Source organism: Aquarana catesbeiana, linkage group LG02 (assembly GCF_042186555.1).
Source record: "Aquarana catesbeiana isolate 2022-GZ linkage group LG02, ASM4218655v1, whole genome shotgun sequence".
Taxonomy (NCBI): Eukaryota; Metazoa; Chordata; class Amphibia; order Anura; family Ranidae; genus Aquarana; species Aquarana catesbeiana.
Genome location: NC_133325.1, coordinates 382,656,213 through 382,667,577, shown reverse-complemented (window position 1 = coordinate 382,667,577; position 11,365 = coordinate 382,656,213).

The window sequence follows — 11,365 nt, the reverse complement described above, 5'->3', positions numbered from 1 at the left end:
CAGGGGAGTACTCCTAGTTACATAGTTAAGTTGAAAAAAGACACAAGCCCATCTAGTTCAGCCAAAAAAAAAAACATACATTCCCATATACACAATCCTATATCCATGTTGATCCAGAGGAAGGTGAAAAAACCCCAGCAAAGTATGATCCAATTTGCTACAGCAGGGGAAAAAATGTCTTCCTGATCCCCCGAGAGTCCGGATATTCCATGGATCAACTTTACCTATAAAGGTTAGTACTCAGTTCTATTATGTACACCTAGGAAAGAATCCAGGCCTTTTTTTAAAGCAATCTACTGAGTTGGCCAGAACCACCTCTGGAGGGAGTCTATTCCACATTTTCACAGCTCTTACTGTGAAGAAACCTTTCCGTATTTGGAAATGAAATTTCTTTTCCTCTAGTAAAGAGTGCCCCCTTGTCCTCTGTGATGACCTTAAAGTGAATAACTCAACACCAAGTTCACTATATGGACCCCTTATGTATTTGTACATCTTAATCATATCCACACTTAATCTCCTCTTCTCAAGAGTGAATAAATTCAGTTCCTCTAATCTTTCCTCATAGCTGAGCTCCTCCATGCCTCTTATCAGTTTGGTTGCCCTTCTCTGCACTCTCTCCAGTTCCCCCATATCATTTTTGAGAACTGGTGCCCAAAACTTAACTGCATATGAGGTCTTAATAATGATTTGAACAGGGGCAAAATGATATCTCTCTCTCTGGAGTCTTAATACAAGAAAGGACTTTGCTCGATTTGCATGCTATTATTAAGCTTATGATCTACTAAAACCCCCAGATCCTTCTCCACTATGGATTCCCCCCGTTTTACTCCGCCAATTTGCAGTTGATCGACTTGGTACATTAAGCCTGCCCATTAACGGTTTAAATCTCGATCGGTTCAGCAGTGTATGGCCGGTCTAATACAGTCACTATATTTACCAACTGATAAGCTGCATTTTATTGCATTTTTGTTCTTGAGTTTAAATATCCTTTAAAAAAAATCTTAAAAACAAGAGTGCCTGAAACTAAAAGAAACTGTCAACTGATTTAAATTGACCCTGTCAGCCCAGGGTCATCTTGTATGTAAAAGCATACCTATAAAAGAAGATGGAATATATTTAACTTTTCCTGAGGTTTATTTGTTGAAATGCCACCTTTACGCTGCTCCCCAGCCACTGCAAGGGTTTGACCGGTGGGGTGGGTCACATACCTGTTCCCCCCACAGCATGCTGTGTTCCTCCTGCCAGCTCATACATCATGCAATGACATACACAACGGCAGGACAAACCACAGTGTGTAACACAAAAACACAAAAACAGGTATGGTTTTACATACACAAAGTTACCCTTTGCTAACAGGGTCCCTTTACCACCAATAATTTGAATATTGGTTTTGGGAGAAGGTGAACCTCTAATTTTGTATCTTTTGTTTGCTTTTGAGAGAGATTTTGCAGCTGCTAAAGCTCATTGTTCATGTGACATGGCCCTAACTGTACAGAAAATAAACACTTTTTGCATTTTATTTTTCAGATTGTAAGCTTGTATGGGCAGGGCTCTCTCTCCTCTTGTTTCTTTTTATTGTAACATTTTCTTAAATTACTGTATGCACTCGTCTTTAAAACATATCATTATTGCATTATCTGTTCAGCCCCCTATGACTGTGCACAGCACAACAGAACACGGTAGCACTACATTATAAATGAATAAGTGTAAAATTGTACACACGAATGTATAATTCCAGTTATGGCTTTTAATTAGATGTGTAAATTTGCAAAACTATGTATAAATTGGATTTCTATATTTTCTACCATAATACAAGGTATTGTAAACAGTAACCTTTATAAAGCACCTTATTTGTATAGACCCACTTTCTATAAGCTACAAAGGATACGCTATACCTGCAAAATATATAACCTTGTTTGAGCCAGTAAATGGTAACCAGCTACTATATATTTTTTTGGAGAATTTTGGAGAAAATAAAACTTGAACCAATCTCATACGAACAAAAAAGGGGGAACAAAACAAAAACAAAAAAAGGGGAGGGAGGGAGGAAGGCCGGATGGCAAAGAGGCAAGCGGGAGGCGGAAACAGGAAAAGAAGAGGAGGTGCAGAGTAGGGAAGGAAGATGTGCCCCCAGGACGGGGGGCTGATGAGGTCAGTTAGAGAGACCCAGGCTGGTTGGATGCAAATTTGTAAGAGCATAAGACCACCATGGGCCCAACACCTTAAGGAATTTAGCATTAGAGTCATGGAGAATACTAGTCATCTCATTAATCATCAGAGTTGTTAGGATGTTCCTCACCTCTGCAAATGAAACAGTTGGCTTTTTCCAGGCCCTTGCTATTGCAAGCTTGGTGGCGATAAACAAATAGGTGGCCAATTCCTGCTGATAGGAGAAGAGACCCTGGGATTGGACAGTGGAGTAAGGCCAACTTGTCATCTTTGTGGGTAGGCACGTGGAAGAGAGTAAACAGAAGACCAAACAACCTTGACCAAAATCCCACTAAGCAGGGGCAGGACCACCAGATATAAAATTCATCTCCACGCTGACCACAGCCCCTGAAGCATCTATCACTGTATGATGGGTTTGATTTGGCAGTACAGGTTGGGACCAAATACCAGTGGAGGAGTACCTTGTAGGCTGCCTCTAGGGTAGCCGTGTTGAAGGAACATTTTGCATCACTAGACCAGGCTTTGCTCCAATCCACCAAATCAATGGGGGATAAGTCCCGCTCCCATTTAGGGACATAGGACAAGGAGGCCTGGGTATCTTTAGAGTTGAGGGAGGAGTAAATTAAGGATATGGTACCAGGGGTTTCGGGTGAGTGTAGGCAGTATGCTCGAAGGCTGTTTTCAGGAAAGAGTCATGGCGTCTGAGTGAGGATATCCAGTCTCGCAATTGAAGATAGCAGAAGAATTCCACTGAGGGAGCTTCATGAGTCTCTTGGAGTGAAGCCCACGAGGGGAACGCACGAGAGCCAAGAAAGTGCCTTTTTTTGATAAACTTTTTTAACCAGAAACATACAAGACAGAAGGCTTTGTAGGTACACCCATTAAGCAATGGGTGAGTAAGTAGATGTGTGTAACACACCTGTGGATTCCTGCGCTAAATATGTGACTTCAAACAAAGATAAGTGACAAATGAATGAAGTGTGAACATTAACTAAGTGGGTTGCTGCTCTCAAAGTGCATGTGGCTTTAAATACAGTATGTGATCGGAATAAGAGTGCTACCTTGTGCTGTGCTAATAAATCATTAACATAAAAAAAATGAATAAATATAACCATAATTAATGTACAATAATAGTAGTGATAATAAAGTCCATAAAAATTCAAAATAAATAAAGTTCATTAACTTCAACTTTAAGAGCAGCCTTAAATTATTCAAATGTGCAAATAAAAGTGCCAAGTGCTGAGGAGATCATCTGTGGAATCCGTGCTCCCCTCTGTGTGCCCTCTCACTCACCAGAAATCCAGGACTCCCATGAGAGAAGTCATAAACGCTTGAGAGGGTGGCTGGGCTCTGTAGTCCCACACGCTGTGTTTCTGGTGAGTGAGAGGGCACACAGAGGGGAGCACGGATTGCACATATGATCTTCTCAGCACTTGGCACTTTCATTTGCACATGTGAATAATTTAAGGCTGCCCTGCACAGTTGAAATTCACAAACTTTATTTATTTAGAATTTTTTTGGGACTTTATTATCACTACTATTATTGTACATTGGTTATGGTTATATTTTATCATTTTTTTCTCTGTTAATGATTTATTAGTACAGCACGAGGTAGCGCTCTTATTCTGATCACACACCCATTAAACAGTCTTCTTAAATAGGTATACAGTAGCTACAGTCTTCTGTCTGTATGTTTTTGCCTTTTTAAAAGTAAAAAAATATAAAATATAAAAATATAAAATATATGTATATATATATATATATATATATATATATATATATATATATATATATATATATTACTATTGTAGTAGCAGCAGGTTACAATTTTTGTATCTTTTGATATTGGTGCAAACAAGGTTATATATTTTTTATTATGATATATTCGTTGTGGCTTATAGAAAGTGGGTCTAATACAAATAAGGTGTTTTAGGTCAAGTTCAGACCCGCTAAGCTCTGGGTTAAGTAATCAGATTCTTTACATTTCTTTTTACATAGGTTTGGAGGTCCAATGCACTGTGTTGGATTTGTTGTAAATCTTTTACAGAACATTTGTGTATTTTTTGCTACTTTACCACTACCAGCCTCAAAAATGTGTGCTATTCCCCATCAAAGTAATCCACTTTTTGAGGTCCACACAGTTTTTTGATTTTTTTATACTTAACATTTTCCAGTGTCCCTGTCTTCTGACCAGTCATGTGATATGCTGGGTCCTCTTTGGATCTTCTCCAGCTTTGGGTGGTTCTCTGAGATGCAAACAGTGGCACTGATGTGATTATCATGGTGGGACCATGATGCCCCAGATTGATAGAATGCCCTGGGTTGAAATATGCTGGCTCTCATTCAAGTCGAAAGGCTAAGGACATATTGTGGCAAAAAAGAAGTACTGAGGAGAAGAGCGTTACAGTGTGAGCTGCCATTTTATGTAGTTCAATACCTGGGGGCCCTTTTCATTTAAAAAATACCCAGAGTTAACTTTTAACAACACAATCTGGTGCTATTCAGAGAAGATATGAACTACAATGACTTGCTACTGAAAGCACAAGAGGGGTTGGGCCACTACTTCCAGCTCTACCACAGGCTATAGAGACTTGAGCTTTTGGGATCATCAGTGTGTGTTAAGTGTATATTATGTTATATTATTGTATGTGTACACGGGCAATGTAACAAGCAGCAGCCTGTTACTTTCAGAGCAAGGAAAACTAGTCAGAGTAATATAATAGGTGTCCGAAGACAGAGTCTGATTCATGATTGGGAGTCTTCTTTGCAACCAGTGTTCTCTCTTGTAAGGAGGTTTCAGTTATATACACAACACTCCTAAGGCTGAACCTCAATGGCTTGTCCACCATTGGCAAGTAGATGGCCGGAATGAAAAGAAGGGATTTATCAAACAAAAGCATTAGACCATCAGTGGTCTTGACTAGAGTTCAGTAAGAGAGGACAGGCACAAGGATAAAGCAAGCAGCAAACAGCCAAATACAGGAACTGGAGTATAGGTCAAGTTTGTAACCAAGTTAGTGGACAGGTTTTAAAATTACAGGGAACTCAAATCCAGATATACTGGTCAGGGAGGAAGCTAAATACAAGACAGACCGCTGGTGAAGCGAGATCAAAAGGCTAACACAAGATCGCAGGATACTTTGAAACAAGTGCGGAGAAGTAGTCAACAAAGAGTTCCCAATTGTAAGATTATTGCAGTCATTTTTAGTGCACGTTTTGTACTACTTATCTTTCAAGACTAAATTTCAATAAAATGTGAAAACTTCTGTAATCTAGCAATCTGTAAATATTCGGGAAGAATGAAGACGTGCAAGATCAGAAAAAAGAGCCAAAATAAAGATTTGATAGTAAACTGTGGAATGATAAGGAAAGGATAGAGTGTTCAAAATGGCTTTTGATAATGCTTAAGAAAACGCTGAGGTTGGAGATTTATCGAGTGGGGGAGGGGGGATTTTGAATATGAACTATTTACTGAATAAGGGCAAAAAATAAGGGCAATACAATGTCTAAGCAATCCTTGAGTTAAGATGGGGTCTTTATACACCCGCAGGGTTTTCCAATAATTTTTTTTTTTTTTTATTAATAAAACTTTCAGAAAAGCACCCTATTCTGTTTGCTTACTCCCACAACACTACTGGTGAAACTGGAATGTGTTTTTTGGAGCTTAGAAATACTTGTACCAGAAGGGCATTAGGGACTGTGTGTGCTATTGGTCAGGTTACGAAAGTAAAATGACATTGTTCACAAATTTAAGCACTCAAAAACGATTTTAATATATAAATAACAAAAAAGACTAGTTCCCAACATACAGCTCAGCTATTGCGTGAGTTAGTCTCTAGGCTTAGAAAATGGCATACGTAAATGGAGTCATGTTACAGTGTGCTGCATCGCAGGTGTGTTGCTTAAAAATCAAAATGAATGGCACCGCAATGCACTAACATGCATGTTGTGACACCGTAAAATATGGGGTAACACATACATTACTGCAATGCAAAGGTTTATAGATGACCTAAAAGTACCAGTCCTGTGTTTGCTGATGACACTTTGTAGTGGAACAAAGTCCCTTTAAGATAAATATAGATAAAAACCTCCAGTGCTACTATGATATAACAATGATAACTACAGCCAGCACCAAGCCCAAATGACTCTTAAACAAATGTATACAAAAAATAATATGTCAATATAAAAGTAAATGTCTTTATCCCATTGTGTGCAAAACAGATAAATCAATTAAAATTGTCCAATACTTTTCATATATCAGTACCCAGTTCTGACAGGTGTGTTGTAATACATTCAGCATACAAAATACCAGCTCCATGTGTTAACCCCTTAAGACTAAAACTTACATAATGGGCCTTGACTAAACAAAGACTAAGGTCTAACGGCACTTTTGATCACTCAAGATTCAGACTCTGCTCTTACGACACTATTTTCTTTATTGATGATCCTCTTGCCGCTCATGAAAAATACATGTAAAGGAACAAAGCGTAAAATCCTTTCACAAATCCTTTCATAAAAAGAGAGTAAGAACCACACTTACAAATCAAGTTCACTTACAGCATTCACCAACAGCAAGAGTATAAACCACAATAAATTGCAGTGCATAATGCATTGATACACTGATAAAAATGATTCTGTTGGCTTGTAATTTTAACAAAAAATGTTTATAATTTTCAACATAAAAATAAATGTTAATTAATTTACTTTGATATTTTAAGTACCTTACTTAATTTTCATTAGTTCTTAAAACACACCTTTTACATTTACAAAAATAATATTGAGTAATCTGGACAAAACTGTTAAGGCACGTGCATTTCCATATTCTATTTGAGTTACATTTACTTAACCACTTCAATACCAGGCACTTAGACACCTTCCTGCCCAGGCCAATTTTCAGCTTTCAGCGCTGTCGCAATTTGAATGACAATTGCGCTGTCATACAACACTGTACCCAAACAATTTTTTTATCATTTTGTTCCCACAAATAGAGCTTTCTTTTGGTGGTATTTGATCACCTCTGCGGTTTTTATTTTTTGCGCAACAAATAAAAAAAGACCGAAAATTTGGCAAAAAAACAAGTTTTTCTTTGTTTCTGTTAAAATTTTTTGGAAATAAGTATTTTCTTCTTCAATGATGGGCACTGATAAGGCTGCACTGACGGCCACTGATACAGCGGCACTGATGGGCACCGATGAGGTGGCACCAATGAGGTGGCACTGATGAGGTGGCACTGACGGGCACTGATGAAGAGCACTGATAGGTGGCACTGATGGGCACTGATAGGTGGCACTGGTATGCGGCACTGATGGGCACTCATAGGTGGCACCGATGGGCACTCATAGGCGGCACTGATGGGCATTTATAGGTGGCATTGATGGGTACTTATGGGTGGCACTGATGGGTACTTATTGGTGGCACTGAGGTGGCACGGATGGGCACTGATGGGCACTGATAGGTGGGCACTGATGGACACGTATGGGCACTGACAGGTGGCACCGATGGACACTGATGGGTGGCACTGATGACACTGATTGATGGCACTGATGCCCCTAAGAGTGGCATTGCTGGGCATCAGTGCTATATAATGGTGCCAATCAGTGCCCATTTGTGGGCACTGATTGGCACAGATTGGGCACTGACTGGGCACATTGGGCACATGTGGATGGCCATAGGGTACATACCTGGCCATCCACATGTTGCCCCCTTCCCTGGTGGTCCTAGTGGCGATCCCTGGTGGTCCAGTGTGGTGATCTGAGGGGGGGATGCGCTGATAAACAATCAGCGCAGACCCCCCCTGTCAGGAGAACCGATGATCGGCTCTCCTCTACTCGCGTCTGTCAGACGCGAGTGAGGAAAAGCCGATCAACGGCTCTTCCTATTGACATCGTGATCAGCCATGATTGGACAAGGCTGATCACGTGGTAAAGAGCCTCCGCCGGAGGTTCTTTACCAAGATCGGTGTAGCGGTGTGTCAGACTGACACACTGATCCAACGATCACCGCGATGCGCGCCCCCGCGGGCGTGCGGTGGCATGTTATTCTGCTGGACATCATATGACACCCAGCCAGGATAACTGAACCACCGCCCGGCCGTCATCTGCTATGGGCCGGGCGGGAAGTGGTTAAAAAAATAATCTTTTCATTTGGCTGAAATTGCGGGGCGCATATGTTTGCAAAACGTGCAACCACGCGAGTTTTGATGCTGTATATTTTAAAGAGTTTGACTTCTTTTTGAACTATGAAAACCTGCACAAGGCAGTTCCCATACGTTTGAGACCCATCAGGACAAAAGAGCACCATTAGTGACAAGAATTTTTCCAAGTCAGTACAAAGCCATACAATGCCATTGAAAGGTAAGAGTGAACATTGAACAAATTATCGTTCACATGCTTTAAATGTTGCATAATATACCATCTAAAATGTTTATTTTATTTGCACATTATTGTATTTGTGATAAATGAACATACGTCCATTGTATGCACCTATTGAGACAATTCACTTGTGCGTACGCAAAGTTTGCGCTTACTGCATGTTTGCATGCTGCAGAACGCAACCAAGATGCAGGGAGAGGGACCGACAGCTGTAAAGCTTAAAAACTATTCCATGCCTCAAAAATGAATGTTTCAGCCGGTTCAGTTTTTGAGATATTGGCATTCAAATTCAGATTATGTAACATCAAGCCCCGCTCACTTTGCACCCACTGTTATTAAAATTCTAAAAAAAAGATAGCATTTGTTTGCACTGCATCTTTGCCGATTTGTGCTGCAAAAATGAACGTATGTGCTGGTTTGGTTTCTGAGTTATTGCGCATTATAGTCGATGAAACCTCTCCTACTTTGCACCACATGTTATTACACTTTAAAAACAATTATACAATTTGTTTGTGCTGCATTTGTGCTGATTTGTACCACAAAAACAAACTTTCTGTTTGTTCGGTTTTTGAGATATTAGACATTCAACTTTAGATTATGTAAGCTAAAGCCCCGCCCACTTTGCAATATGTTATTACATAAAAAAAAAAAAAAATTCCATATTTATGCTGCATTGGCAGGAAAAACAAGGATATTGGTATAGTATATTTTTTTCATATAGCACTCTCATTTCGTATCAGAATGAATGATTATGGGACTCATTTATGCTTTTTAGCCTGAGCTACCTTGAAAACCTAAATATAGCTTTGAAGTTTTTCAGATCTTTTTAGAGCTAGATGTGGGGAATCTATCTTCAAAAGTTCACACTTTAACTGCTCGCCAACCAGCCACCGTCATTATACTGCGGCAGGTCAGCTCTCCTGCGCAAACCACCGTAGGTGTACGTCAGTCTTTGCACAGGGTTTGCAGGCATGCGCCCGTGGGTCCGGCTGACTCTATGTCAGCTGGCAACTAACGATCGCGGTATACAGAGGTAGAACGGGGATCTGCCTATGTAAACAAGGCGATTCTGCGTCCTGCCAGATGACATGTCAGAGATCGGGAACAGCTATTTCTGTCATGTCCCTGGTAACCCATCCCCCTACAGTTAGAACACACCCAGGGAACACACTTAACCCCTTTCCTGCCAGTGTCATTTATACATTAATCAGTGCATTTTTATAGCACTGATCAATGTTTTAATGTCACTGGTCCCCAAAAAGTGTCATTAGGGGCAGAATGTTGCAGTCCCGCTAAAAATTACAGATCGCCACCATTACCAGTAAAAACAATAAAAAAGAAATAAAAGTCCCTAAATCTATCCCATAGTTTGCAGACGCAATAACTTTTGCGCAAAGTTATATATGAATATAAACCCATACTATAGCCACCATTACCAGTAAAAACAATAAAAAATAAATAAAAGTCCCTAAATCTATCCCATAGTTTGCAGACGCGATAACTTTTGCGCAAACCAATCAATATACACCTATTTTTTGGCCAAAAAATATGTAGAAGAATATATATCGGCCTAAACTGATGAATAAATTTGTTTTTTTCATATATATTTTTTGGGATATGTGTTATAGCAGAAAGTAAAAAATTTTTTTTTTTTTAAATTGTCGCTCTTTTTTTGTTTATAGCGCAAAAAATAAAAACCGCAGAGGTGATCAAATACCACCAAAAGAAAACTCTATTTGTGGGAAAAAAAGAACGTCCAATTTTGTTTGGGTACAGCGTCACGCGACCGCACAATTGTCAGTTAAATCGACGCAGTGCTGTATTGCAAAAAATGGCCGGTCATTAAGGGGGCAAATCCTTCCGGGGCTAAAGTGGTTAAGTGGTTAAAGTGCAAATTAAAGGCTTTAAAAAAAGTTAATACATTCTGTATTCTATGTTCTTTACAGATACTCTATACTGTAAATACATGTGGGTGTTTCAGTTTGATTTGTTAGCTGAGAAAGAGGCATTTTTTCTTTTTTTTACATTTACATTTGGTGCTGCTTTAATGATAATACATTTGTAACACTTTATAAATAATAAATGGTAATTTGTTCTGAAAGCCTGTTTCCTTGTTTTAAAAACCATATTATTGTATTATTTTTATATAAAAACCTTCAAACATATATCAAATACATTTGGAAAATAAGTTTTACCAACTTAAAAAAAAGGGGGGTTGGTTACAAGTTATTATCACTTAAAACTGAGTAACTAAGTAACTAAGTGATAGGGCAGCACAGTGGTGTAGTGGTTAGCACTTTCACCTAGCAGCAAAAGGGTCGCTGGTTCAAATCCTAACACTACCTACCTGCAGTTTGCATGTTCTACCCTGTGCCTGCTTAGGTTTCCTTCCATGCTCCAAAGACATGTTGGTAGGTAAATTGGCCCCTTAGACTGAAAGCTCCTTGAGAGCAGGGACTGAGGTGAATGTATATGTAAAGTGCTCCGTGAATCGATGGTTCTATATAAGTACTTGAAATAAATAAGTTAATGTATGTGTTCCTTACTTAACCTTTTCTAGAAGCTGGAAAAATTTAGTTGGCTTTACTTAAAGTGGTTGTAAAGCCTTACAATCCACTTTTTGCTACAGGTAAGCCTATAATGAGGCTTACATGTAGCTACCCCGGATATCTCCTAAACATGCATGGTTTAGGAGATATCCCCTGTATCTGCATGTGCCGATGTTATCGGCACATGCGCACTGAAGCAATGGTACGTACGTGCCATTTGCTTCAGTGAGTGTGCCGTTACCGGTGGCACCCGCGCGTATGCATGGGAAAGACGTC